Source organism: Bemisia tabaci, unplaced genomic scaffold (assembly GCF_918797505.1).
Source record: "Bemisia tabaci unplaced genomic scaffold, PGI_BMITA_v3".
Classification (NCBI taxonomy): domain Eukaryota; kingdom Metazoa; phylum Arthropoda; class Insecta; order Hemiptera; family Aleyrodidae; genus Bemisia; species Bemisia tabaci.
The window spans coordinates 750502-764776 of record NW_027311734.1 but is presented as its reverse complement, the minus strand read 5'-3'; the positions used below and the strand labels follow the sequence as shown (position 1 = coordinate 764776).

Genomic DNA, 14275 nt, shown 5'->3' with positions numbered 1-14275 from the left:
TCATCTATGATTTTATAAGCTTTTTTTTTTTAAAGGAAGAAACCCTTTTCAAAGACTGGCCCCAGTGCCGTCGATCGACAATTTGCATTTATCCGCGAATCCCCAGTTTTTTTTCTCTTGAACTTTGAATCGGCCCGAAGTAGTAAATACTTGAAATTTTTTAATGTTCTTTGTGCTATAAATGATGCAAGATTAGTCCTCTTCTTGGGAGGCATAGTCACCATATTTTTCCCCCCTTCTTAGGAGCCTTTTTGCCTAACTCTCACCAGAAATTATGTATTAAACCTCAATTTTCGCTGTCGTAACAACAATTTGATTTTTTCTTGGGTCGTAAAGCCCTCGTGTATTATGCTCAACTTATCAGTTCATGTGGGTATCACAAGAAAGCTCATGTCCATGAACTCGACTCCTCAATATCGCACTCGCGAGTAATGACAGCAGTATACTCCTAAAACACCTATCTCTATGAGAATATCAATAGCAGATAGATCATTTCATGAACAAACCAAAAAAAGTGCATCCTCTCAACTGAACTCGGTTCAACTGAGAGGATCCGTGAGAAACACGTAAGAAAAATCACGCGCGAGAAGAACTTTGCCCCTCCCCCTCTGCTTTCCACTCCCGTGGTACTCAACAGCTGTTTTTCGAGCTTGAAAACGAGCTTGAGTTTACTTCAATACGAGTCAATAATCCCTGGCTGTCTGGGTTTGAGGCGCAAGAAGAATGCAAACTTCTTCAAGTTACTTTGAAACTCCAAGTTCTAATCCGATCAGTTCCCTGCGAGAGCTTCTGCTCGAACAGATTAGTTCTTGAATCAATTATCTCAGGTAATCCAGAGGGAAATAATCAAGAGTGAATGAAAATCAATCTTCAACTTATTGCAACGTCCGACAAGAATTCTGAAAAATTAGTTAGAGACTTTTCCCTTTAATCAACGGATTTCGATTAAGGGCACGATGCTCTGTTCCGGCATAGTTTTTCAATGACGTCTCGTTACCGACTTCTGTACTAAATAAATTATATCGAAGCGATTTTCGAATTTCGAGGTATGAGCCTGTGGTAGAGTTTCGTCCAAATTAGAGATCCACGTTATTCGGGGAAAGGTAAGGCTCTCAACGAGGTCAGGATTCCGAAAACTGCACGGAGAAATTCTAGAAATGATATTAAAAGACTAATTCGTGACACAGTTGACCAGTTGCGTATCTGCAAATGATGCACGAAGTTGATTAATCTTTACCGTGTCGCAAAATCTTCATTCAGCTTTTTGCATGATCCTTATTGGCAACTCGTCTAATCACGCGTGTGCTGTGGCTTCAATCCGGGAAAATTCGTTGCTGGAAAATGAAGAACGAGAGGGTGGGGAAGGGTCGCATTCCTCGGTAAAAAAATCGCTCGATAAGTGGACGCCGTGCGATGCGAAAGCGAAAATGTGAGAAAACTCAGCGAAAGCGGCTGGCAAACGTGACATGCATCCAACCAGATAAAACTATGCACGTAAATTAGAAACTACATTGCGAATTTCCGATCATCCACTTTAATATATAGGAAATACCATTCAATATTATTTTTCTGACATAAAAAAAGACCAAACAGAAAAAGTAGGTAAGTAAATAAAAAAAACTCAGGTCAACTCAGTCATTGTAAACAAGTTCAACACAAAACGAGAGATTTACCTTACGAAATCTCTTCTGTTCCGTTTTTATTCCTTACTCCTATTTTCGAGAAAAATCTACGCAGCTTTAAATATTATTTTATCGAAAAGTACACCGTTTGTCTCGCGACCGCACTGTTAGAAATAATGTTTTGTTCCCATATCGAATAGGAGGTTGCTTCAACTTTGACTCTACTCCCAAATCAAAGACCTCATCTCAATTTATTTAAATATAATTTACTTTACATGACTCAAATTGGCTCTATTTTCCATTTATTCCCCATAATTTGGCGTCTCACTTGACTCGATTTATTTTCAATATGGGAACATAACATTATTATTTTTTACACGCTCAAGTTGAAATCGGTTTTTTGTTAGAGCGGGAAATACAAATTGTCATAACTAAACGCTCTCATCGCACTGATGAATTGAAGTTGAAGATTTTCAGTGTGTCAATTTTAATGAAATTACATGCATCGTGGTGTTCGATTTTTTACCTCGTCCGTTGTTCTATCAACACCCCGTTCACTGTTCAGTGATCCATTCCGCTGCAATGCAAATGACACCCACGATTCAGCACATCGAGGGATGCGCGATAGGAAACTGGGTTTAGTGCATACCTCGGCTGACCGCTGCGGTCATCAAAATGGAAAAGAGCACGGCCTCATTATCTCTCCACTGAAATACGAACATAACACCATTTCACGTGAACCCCGTAAAGTATAGAGTTTTACTAAAGACAGGGCTCGAATCGGAAGAGTAGGTACGCTTTTATATCAGATAGCCCCGGATAAAATTGCGCCCTTTTTTATGCCTCGCAGTCACAAACTTCCCGTAAGCCTCGGGGGCTTTCATTCGATGATAACCGAAGCTCCCCGGCTTCAAGTACCTCGTAAAGGGATGACATTTTAAGTTGGTCGCAAACTCGACGGGTGGGGAGCGCCCGGTTGTGTGAGGACATTTAATCACGCAGTATTAATCTCGCCCTGACATAAACCCGCGCCGATAAGGAGCCTTGTTTCTCGACGGCTTCGAAGCGACCGTTCGAGATTCATCTCAAAGGCCAGCATCCGTGCACCTTGTCACGGCAACATCTCCCGAGATCAAAAGAACGCCCCATTTGCGAGGGAGCCTTAATTCAGGAGAATGGGGGATCTTCTCCGTGCTGATCTCCCTCCGGAGGAAAACCCTAATAGCAGAGCCAAGTTTTATACCTCTACCAATAACGAGGCGTGGATTATCGACCATCGATATTACACCATTTAAATCTTTGAGAAAGGATCGATTGTTAGGGCGTCCAATGCGAACACCCTGATAATCGATCCTCTCGCATACACAGAGAGAAAAATCAACACAAAAGTTTGGTTAATGTCAGAAGTAAAACACAAAATAACACGAGCCTTCGGTTGACTCAGGGGTTTCCCAGTCTCACCATTGTTTTCTGCGCTAAAATCATTGCAAATTGTACCAAAATCAACGAAAATTTGGATTGATTTGTGTTTCACTTCCCAATCAAAAGTAACACAAGAATACATATCTTTCTATCAGTGTCGGTTCAAAGAGCAGAATAATGGATATATCGCAAAGCACGCCACGCCACTGACCTTTACAAAACGTAAAAATTATATATTTTTCGTGTAAATGACGTTTCGTGTAGTAGCATTTACTTTTAACACTTATGCATAGGAATTATGTACGAAGCTTATGGGTATTTTGTATGAAAATGAAAATGAGATTCATGCTTCATTGCTGCCATATTTGTCAGAAAATGTAAAAATTATACGAACATGACTATTTAGAATAAAATCAAAATCTCTTACCCATAAGATACTATAATTCTAAATATAATTTGTAGGTATATGGATCTCGCATTTTTATTACAGTGGCCCGTGCACGATCCCTGGTAGTCTCAGTTTTTCCTGCGTGGTCCTAAGTTTAAATGAATTTGCTAAACGGTTGTTGAACCAAACACGCGTTTCCCGCCTCTTTTCCGTAAAATAAATTTTTCCGAGGAGGATGGAATCGTTAGCATCGAAGTTCTACTCTGCAAAGATATTTTACAGGTCACCGCGCCGCAGATCTCCGACAAAGAACTCCCAACAACGTCAACAATCGCGGGGACATGGTCCCCCAGTTCGCGGCATCATTCTAGGGGCACCTTTCCAATCGTGATTTCACCGATTTCCTTTTCTCCACGACTTGGATGCTGCGAACGCAATTTCCTCTCCTCATTTCCTCCCCCTTCTCCCTCTCGTCTTCTCTAGATGAGAGCGGGAATCGATGCGATAATTAACTAGTTCTCACCTCCTTGATTCATCCCTCGATCTCCGATTGAAATATCGATCGATCGATCGCTGGAGCCTGCACGAAGAAAAAATCGACCCAGATACCTCGGCAATGGTTCTTGGTCGATGAGATATCTTCAATGGTTGATACTCATCACGATTCCAATCTGCTGATCCAGTGATCTCGAAAATAGATAGATATCTGGGGACTTTGCGGCGCCGCTTATTTTAGGTTGATGCTCTGATTCCGCTGCATCAGTTATCGACGGATCTTAATTCTCTCATTGCGACGTTGGTTGGCGTTAGAATAGAGAAATACCACTCGAAAGTACATCATCATTAGTGTTGGGGATTTCATCGAAAAATCAATTAATTTTTATCAATCCGATTTTCTTCGAGGATCCGATTTCAGCGATTTAAATCTTAAAAAAAAGGATTTGATAAATTAGAAATTACAAAGGCTCAAAATTCGTTCTCAACAAAAATCCAAATGCAATCCGCTAAGTCCGCTGAATTTTTGGTCCAAAAATCGGCTCATGTGCCGATTGGATACAAACCACTCGTGAAAATCGGGATTTTCGACTTTTAGGAAAAAATCAATTTACACGATTAATGGAACCCGATGAAATCGATACAATTTAATCGATTTTTTCGGTTGAAAATCCCCGATTGATTTACACGATTAATCGAACCCAATAAAATTGATCCGATTAAATCGATCTTTCCTAAAAATCTTAAATTTCCTAAATCCTAATCCTACTCCTAATCTTAAAAATCCTAAATTTCGATTTTTGCGTAAAAATCGCCAACCCTGTCAACACCGCAAGACAAACCATCTCTCCAGCCGCGCGTCAGTTGCACGCCGTGTCGCATCTCGGAGTTTCCTTCCAACCGCCCCCCCCCCCCCCACCAACCACCACAACCATCGCACCGAGGAAACAGTCCGAATTCGTCGTCGCCGGAATCGCGGATCGGCTTTTTAATTAAAACAAAACCGGGCGAATCTGGGATGAGGGCTGGATCGGACCCGGGGAGGGGGGAGGGGGTGAGAAAGGGGGCGGACACGGAAAAGCAGGTCCCGAACGATTTATGCAAGGCGGCCGGGACGGGTCGCTGCGACTTTCCCGCGGACGCCATGCGCGTTCGCGCGTTTTCGCGGATGCAGATGAAGATCCTGACACTCGGCCAAGTCCTAAATTCACACTACTCAGCCCCGTTCTTTTCTTGCCTTGCACTTCGTTTCTAGAAGGAAGCCGGAGCGATAAGTTGATTAAGACTAAGAGTCGCTTCGCGTTCAAAGTCGTTCAAAAATCAAGATGGGCACATCGGGAAAGTCTGAAATTTACTCCAAGCTTCACAATCTTATTAAGAAATTTGCTTATTGCATAGCCTCTCTATTCAACACTGAAAGAAAACTCCGGCCGTGGAAGTCGTTCTTACGGGAAATATAGACATACCGTCCGCGTTCCGGGCTCAGACGCCGAAAGTACACTGAAAAAAAATCTCTGTGTATTTACTAAGAAAAGGGTAAAATTACCAAGAATTCAGGTTCTATTTGATCCACTGTTTTTTTCAGGTAAGAATTACCACTTTTCAATTGGTAATTCAGAATTCTCGGTAATTTTGCCATTTTATCTCGGTAATTCTACCACAGTCGATAAAAAATATTGGTGTTTTTACAAAGCTCCAGTAAAATTACCGAGGAAGTTCAATAATTTTACCGAGATTTCTCGGTAGTAACTTACCAATTCCATAAATGGTAATTTTACCAAGAAAAAACTGGGATCGAAATGACGAACCCTCGAAAACCGAGATTTTTTTCAGGTAAGTTGATTAGACTAGAGTCGCTTCGGTCAAGTCGTTCAAAATCAGATGGGCATCGGAAAGTCTGAAACACTCAAGCTCAAATCTTTTAGAATTTGCTCATTGCATAGCCTACGTATTCAACACTGAAAGGAAACTCCGGCCGTGGAAGCCGTTATTACGGGAAATATAGACATACCGTCCGCGTTCCGGGCTCAGAGGCCGAAAGTAGCACTTGGAGCAGTCGAAGCTACGGCTCCAGCACCCGGAACTTTCGGCCTATGAGTCCGGAACGGACGGTATGTCTATATAGCCCGTAATTTTTTTTGATGAAAAAATATATCTTTCTCCCACTTTCTGTCTCTTCAAAAAGTATATTACAGCAATGACATAACTCAATATAAGATAAGTGAAACTCGAAACGGCGTAAAATTTTCGCGCAAATAATGAAATAAGAGGTGAAGTCTTATATTTTTCCAATGCGCTCATCGTGATTTGTAATCCAGTCCCCATCACGTCACTTTTTGCACTTAAAAGGTTAGAAAAGACCCATTTTTGAGGTATCGATGAAGGAACGAAGCCGGGTGTCGCTAAGCAAATGAGATCTTTCCTTTAAAGGGAGTCCAGCAAAATAAGCTTTGTGAAATTGTCTCCTGCGTCACTGTTAGCAAGAGCGTCAGGGTCTAATTCCCTCGAGATGGAAGTTGGCTTCTGGCTAGAAAACCGGATCATGGAACATAGGAGTCACCCACCCTGTCTGGGAAATGTCACATTGTTACTGGCACTACCAGTTTGAAAATCCAGCTGCTTTTTAAGAGCAAAACAAGGTCACCGCCCCGCGCGCCGTGCACTGTGCCTGCACGCACTGCTCACTGCATCGTCTGGGTAAAGCTCAACCCCATCGTTGTCTTTTCCTCTAAAATTGTACCAAAGGAATGTCTGCTTGAGTTACAACGAATGAGGCAAAAATAAAAACTACTGCACTCATACAGGATTAACTTCGGGTTACTGGCTGTTTTGGAGACAGTAATTCTTTGAATACACAACATTTAAATAGGATCTAGCCAAAAATGAAGCTATTTGCGATGATCAGTTGAAAAATAAAATCAAAGTCTTTCATTTCTTCATTTCTTTAAAAGTTCATACCTTTTATCACCTACACAGTTGATGCGATCCATGAAAAATGAAATTTGAACTGAATATCGTAAAAGCGTATATGTATTTTCCGTGCAATGAGTATTTTTAATCGTGAAATTTGAGTTGTAATACAAAGTTTCAAGAAAAAAATATATATTACACAGTCCTCGCTCTACACGACCATCACTTGAGCCTGACAGCTGTCCAAGAGTTTAACGACATTTTGCAATTAGGAACTACAATTTCTAGCCCATGCGTAAAAACACGTACGTGCATAAGGAAACCAATGGTCATGGCTCCTAATTGCAAAATATAATCCAGGTATTAATCAGTGCGGACTCGATAAAATCTCAAGCTCATCGATGAAATCGATGCATTTTGTTCAATCAAAATTTAAAGCGTGGGTTTTAATCTAGTAAAAAGGCCTTACGAGGCGAGTAAAGGTGCGGCGTAAATTACCCACACCCGGAAATTCGATGGACGTCAACCCCGGACTAATTCAGGCACTTAAAAAAGAGGGTGAGTCGGGGGAAAAATCACATAAATTTTCCCGCGGGTCGCAAATTGCAGCTTTCCGCCTCTCACACGGTCAATTATTCACCGTATGTACTTTATGATTCGTCGAACGGCTCGGCGGGTCCTCAACCTGTGACATTGGGACTTTTTCATCATGAATTTTCCACAACCTGCCGGCCGCCGGGAATTTCCTCGTATGAGTTAAAAATGAAACTTACCATCAATTCATGTCTGTCAGTCGCACTGCGTTGCGACCATGCCGTGCCACACCATCGTCAGGGGCTAATTGAGCCGTTTATTTCCTAAAAAAGCCCAAACAAGAAAAGTTTTCAAGCCCTGGTTTTCCGTGCTTATCACAAGTTTTAGAGCTCATGAGTTTTCCGTAGGCGGACCTTTTCGAATATAAGCGGTTGAATTGACGTTCGTGCCGATTTGTGGACTTGATCGATGGTTAAAATTGGACAGCGTTCGTCGGAATAGGACTATCCAATTTTGGACATGAGCTTCAGCATTGCTGTTATTTAATGCGTTGGAGGGTCAATACAAATATATAGACGTCCCCCTTTTGAATAACGCTATCGAAATTAGTCACCAAGTGCTCGCATTTTCCGCTTCTTCCGTGATGTGAGAATGTCGTGTCCGTAAAAGCTCTGCTAGCGCCAGTTTGGTGAGCAAAATAAAATACCTGGAATACTTAAAGGAGAAAAATGGTATTAATATCTAAATATGAACGCTGGAACGTATAAATGTTGGTGTCCTATTGATGACCGTTCATGTTGAGGTGAACTTTAGTTAAAGACTAAATACGCTTGTGAGGACCTTTCCGACCAAACAGCTTATACCCAAGTCAACGTTGCTACGATTGTGCAACTTTTCATTTCTTTTACAAGTATCCGAAATCACCAACATTGTCAATTCCTCTGCTGCCAAATTTTTTATTTGCATTTTTTATTCCATTTGTCTCATTCTTTTGTATTTTTTCTGTTGCAGGTAAGTTTTCTATATCGCTGCTATAGTATCAAAATCCAGATCACTGCGTTGCTGCGCTGTGTTTTGATGTCATAAACTATTCTTGAAAAACAAACAAACGTGAGTACGCAAAAAATGTGAAGAAAACAAAACTCACGTGGGGCGTTGAAGAGGTATCAAATTGTTAAATTATATAAAACTTCGTTGTTCTTTGTTTTCTTCATGCGATAGATTTTAAAATTAAATTTGTGCGCAGTTGCTCACTCAATTTTTTTTAAATTATTTATAAACGGCTTACCAGGTTTTTTAGTCGTCCTAGGAAATTTTTTTGTCCAGTTTTTCTGCTGGATTAGTATTGTCAGAATTTGTCTGATTAATTTGATTTGAGCGTAAACTTAAATTTACCTGACCGTTGATCTGTTTACTTCATTCACCTCATTGTGCGCACACTGGAAAAAAAAATACATTGGATCTAAATTCCAGACTCTTGAAAACATTGACAAGAAAAAATACTCTTGATTCAATCAGATTTTTGCTTGAATCAAAACAAAAACTGCTTAAATTAAGAGGCTTGGTTCTTGATTTAAGCTAGATTCTGATTGAATCAAGAGTACTTTTTCTTGTCGTTGTTTTAAGAGTGTAGACTCTAGATCCAACGTGTTTTTTTTTTTTCCTAGTGCATCTCCGCCGGGAATCATGTTAGCGGTGCAGCGGTCACAGAACTAGCGGCTTAAGTCGAAATTGTTCATGTTAAGTGCGGAGAATCGGATATGACGAATTGCCGCTTCAAGTCGAATTTTTTTCGGTCCCTACGAAATTTAACTTAGCGAGCTTTTTCTGCATCAAAGAGCCCTTGAAATGACCAACCTCTAGTGTGGATCCAGTGCTCAATGTCCGGCCTTCGGTGTACCGTTCCTGGTCGCCTCCTTCAATTCGTGACATGGCGTGCCCCTGCGAATCGAATGTCCAGTCATTGTCCGATCGTAGAACTGGACACGCTAAAATAATGGAAATTGGCCTCTCGCCGGGTCCAGCCCCCGGGCGAACGCTGGCCCCGTGGCCGAATCAATCGAGTCGATTCCGCTGAGTTGTGGGTCCATCACATTGTGTGGTCGAGTTTGAATATCCTTGAATGGCGCTCGTAACATTTCGGTTAACTTGTTCGTGGCTTAATTGTGATTGACACGTTGGCAGCTTTGATAATTGCCAATGTTGGCTTAAATTCCACTGTGGGAGGGCTTTGAAATTTGAGCGAATTCGTTTGCGAAAAATTGCTTTTACCCATTGGACGTTTTTAAACATCGATGGGAAATTTTCATCGGCACCGCTGTAATGTAAAATTCCTCCGAAACTCTCAAATTTTCAATCGAGAAATTTACTCGGTCAACTTGACAAAATTATTATTCTCATTATATTTATTTTTCTCATCAGTCAGTTCCCGTTCCCAATAATTTCCGTATAAATCTACTTTCTTGGAAAGCTCTGACCGAGAAACTTACGCACGTACAACTTGTATGTATATTCCAGGAGAATCACAATTGACACACTCCCAGACGAAATAGAGAGCAAGATGCTGCTCTTTTAATTCGGAATTTTACCACCCGCACTCCCGCAAACTTCCGTCTACGATGTCGGATGTCATGTTTGTTTTATCCGAAATCCAAGCATAGTGCTACACTGAAAAGACGTACATTAACTAAAATTTAATAATTCCAAGCAATAAATAAACTACAGATCGCCTTGACATTACGTTGCAGCATTGGAATTAATATCAATCAGGTGCCGCATAATCCGCAGAATACACGCAAAAAAATAGTCGTTGCTGATGACAGAGCCTTCTGTTCACAGGGCTTCTGCACTTTCTTCGTCATATTTACAGAACTTTTCTGTTGTGAGAACAGACCATCGGTCGTGAGAACAGAGTACTTTATCGTCATAACAGAAACTTCTGTAGCTGTAAAACAGAAAGTTCAGGAACCCTATAAACAGAAATATTTTATTCAGTGATAGTGTGTAAAACCTTCAAATTCTACGCACTTTGCAGGCCTCTCCACAATTCCACAGCCGAGTGAAGGTGTACGTCTTGGGTGCAACTTTCTTGAGGACCCGTCACAATGGTTTGCCAGGAGGAAGGAGGAGGAAGATGGTGGGTGGGAGGGGTAGGGGGGTGTTTGGGAAGCTGGATATCGGGGACCGGTCGGGAGTTGAGTGAACGAGCGCCCAGGAGCACGTGCGTGAGTGGTGCATACACGTGTGGCGCGCACTTGGAGGGCCTCGCCCGGTTCCCGATCCCGGATTCCCGTTTGCGTCTCGGTGACAAAGCCCGGATTCGCTTTCAAGACGAGGACTTTGAACTTTCGGAGGGCACCCTCTCCCGTTCTCTCTCTCGCGGAGTTGTCGTTTACACGAGCGGGGTTCATCCCTTCCTGGAATGGACCGCGCTCAGCTGAGCAGCACCAAGATCGGACCGGGAAAATGTGGCTTGAAATTCGTCATTTTCCGCATGAAAGAACGTAACCAAAATTCAATATTGCCAAATTTCCCCTCGAAAATTGCATTTTTGCCGGGAGAATCTTGGACTTTTCTAACTGAAAATGTCTCTGATTTTTCTTCTAATTTTATACAAAAATAAAAAAAATATACATACATTTCAATATTGCCAAATTTCCGCTCGCGAATTGCGTTTTTACCGGGAGAATCTTGGACTTTTCTAATTGAAAATGTCTCTGATTTTTGTTTTAATCTCATATGAGAATAAAATAAAAGGAAAATAAAATAAAATATAGTAATACAAAAATTGACGAAAAGCACATAGGTACATTCTTGTAAAAAAAGACTTTGTCGAAGTCAACTTTGCAATCTTGGAATGAAGTTGCGTTCCTTTGTACGAAAAACCACGAATTTTAATCCTCTATAAGTTAAAGACTTTAGGACTATTGTCATATCAAAAATATTCTCTATCTCTATCTCGAATTTGGGACGTGAGATTAATTTTCAAATTTTCCCATCAACTTTGAATGATTGCAAAATTAGGAACGGTCTTTGACAAGAACGGAAAATGACTTGTCAACCATTTAGCACTTTCTCGGTGATTCTTTAACTCTTCCTTGTTGATCGGAAATGAGTCTTGATTAATTGCCTATTGTTAGAGAGGTTATGTTGGATCTGGCCTTGCACATAAATCTCACACACACTCACGTGAAGTGTAAGCGTTTTGTGCTAGGAGCTTGAGAATAACTCGAGAGTTAAATTAACTGTCATATCATTGTTACCAGATGCTGGAATTTCCACTCAATTTTAAGGTATGACGTGTCTGACAGCTCACAAGGCTCTATTTGGGTGCGTCTTCAAAATACAGGTTTTCTCATAGATCCGGGCCCATCCTATGCTTTTTCAGGAGGCAAAGAGGAATCACCAATCGCAATTAGTTAGTGGATTTGTAGTTGAGTGTGGAATCAACTTCAAGAGATCCAACATTTTGAGTCACAAATTGTTTGGGAAAAGCACTAGACCTAAAATTTAGAGAGTTTTACCAAAATTGCTGCTTGCATTTATCAAATTCGAAGAATAAGCCTAACGAAGTGCACTGTTTCTGCTTTCAATTATTTCAAACTGCAATTTTGACAAAACTCAAATTTCAAATGAAACACCCCTTGTGAGCCCTCACCAAGGATACCAAGGGTTTTTAGATGATAAAACCGGGATTCCGGGAAGTCGATTACTCTCTAATCCCCCCCCCCCTTCTGGAGAGCCATATTTTGAAAAATGTGCAATTTTGGGTGTATGCTATCGAATCAAATCATTTACCATACATTCTATTTTTTACGGGGAAAATATCCGATAAATTCGACGGGAAATCTTGATTTTAGGCGCCTTCTATGCAGCCGCCGAAAAGGGACCTCGGGATAAACTAACACTCTAAAATGTATATTCTGTGAAGTTAATTATCCAACCATCCTCCAAGTTCTCGATTTTATGTGTAAACATAAACCGAGAAAAGAGGCCCGGCCGTAAATATTTCAATAAAGCACCGAGTTGCAAAGTTTCAAACCCGTTTGATGTCGAACTCGCGGGGTTTCTCGGTGGATTTTAAGGAAGCGCACGCCCTGGACCTCTCCCTGTGTTCCACCACCCTTATTCCGCTCGAGTTGCGGGAACTTGCATAACTATAATTGCACTCTTTGTCGCGCTCTTGAGTCCGGGGCGTGCCGTTATTATGCAAAGCTTGAACTTAACAGATTCAATCTGCATACAATGCAGGATCCGAATAGGATTGTCGCATCAAACTCCTCGGCTGCATCAGGTGGAGCCGTTCATACACCCACAGACCGGTCGTTACGTTGATTGCCAGTGGCGTGGCGTGCTTTGCGATATATCGATTGATCTTCCATTTAAACCCATGGAAAAGTATCGATAAACAGGGTGTTCGCAGCGAACACCTTAATAATCGATTATTTACCACAGCTTCAAATGGGGAAATATCGATACATCGAAAAGCACGCCACGCCACTGTTGATTGCGCCTCTCATATCGGAAAAGGCGATCGAGATCTTGAACGGATTTCGATCGCTGAAAAGTGCCTGACTTGCACGGCTTCGATGCATCATCCAAAATTATCTATTTAGGAAAAGTTTTGCAAGCTCTACTCTTGCTTTTCCCAGAATTAAACTCACCTGAAGTGCACTCTCATATGTATCGAATCCCACGGGAAGGGGAAAAAATCAACCTAAATATGAAAAAAATGAGTAAAATAATAATAATTATAATAATTTTTTTATGAAAAGTATCGTTAATTTAAAAGCAAGTTTATACGAATTATAAATATTGGAAAAATTTATAAAAAATAGAAAAAATTAAAAAAAAATTCATGAAGTGAAGTCAGGAAAACGAACTTTCAATCATGCTTTAAATATTAAAAAAATATTTGTGCACGTTAATTTTTGCGCAAAGAAAAGTAAGATACTGGTCAAGTTCATAATCACTCACAACATATTTATTTTTGAAAAAAAAACGTGCACATGTGACACCTCAAGACGCGGTTTTACGATCAAAATTTTGGAATCAAAGTTTTGGCATATTCACGCAGACGGAATTTTGGCGGTTAAAATGAGCATAAGGTTAGGGGGGGATCCTAATTTTAACAAAATTATGGCGTTCTTCAAATCTTTTATTTAAGATCTTCCAAAACGAAAATTTTGAGATAGGGCCATGTCAAAACTTTTCATCTGGAAAAGAATAGATTGAACGATAAGTGTTCGATGCCTGCATCGAAAAATATATACCTATTCCATTCGTATACTATAGAAAACGTAAATAGCCTAGATGCTGATCGTCGTTAACTAAAACTAACTAACTAACTAAAATGGAAGCAACAGAATCGTGCAACTTTGAACTTTAACTACCAAGCTATGACGTAAGCAGACTGTCTGAAAACGCACTCTCTTTTTTAGAAATAGTTCAGGGCCTCCTTTTTTATGCTTTTTTGAACTCAATATAGAACACGTCAATCATGACGTCAGATCTCCATTTTTAATCAGACAGGTAAGTAAAGATATTTCAGCAAGTGCCGAACTCGTTCAGTCCCTTCAAGAGGCCAATCGAAAGGGCAAGCTTCTCAACGGTCTGATACGAAAATAAAGCTACGAGCCGTCGAGAAAACAGCTCTATTCAAACACGAAAATAACGCGGGATCCCCTTTGTGTGAAACGGCGCACAGTGGATGAAATCAATCAGAGATTTCGGACCTGAAATGTTTAACTAAAACCGCAAATTTTTATGTTTAATTCGTCACATTTTAAATTTTAAGGGATGCATCTAGAAGAAAATTTCACGAGGAGAGCAATGGAACCACTTTTAAAACCTTACAAATTTGTATGAGCGGAGTTATGAGCTTTTAAAGTTTCCAAATTTTGTC

The 14275-nt window shown here is 40.7% G+C and overlaps 1 protein-coding gene across 3 annotated transcripts in view; it reads left to right on the top strand.

The window, feature by feature from the left end:
- The window catches only part of LOC109043025 (uncharacterized), a 90532-nt gene that overhangs the window by 36930 nt on the left and 39327 nt on the right, over positions 1-14275 (top strand). The gene's annotated exons all lie outside the window — the stretch shown is intronic.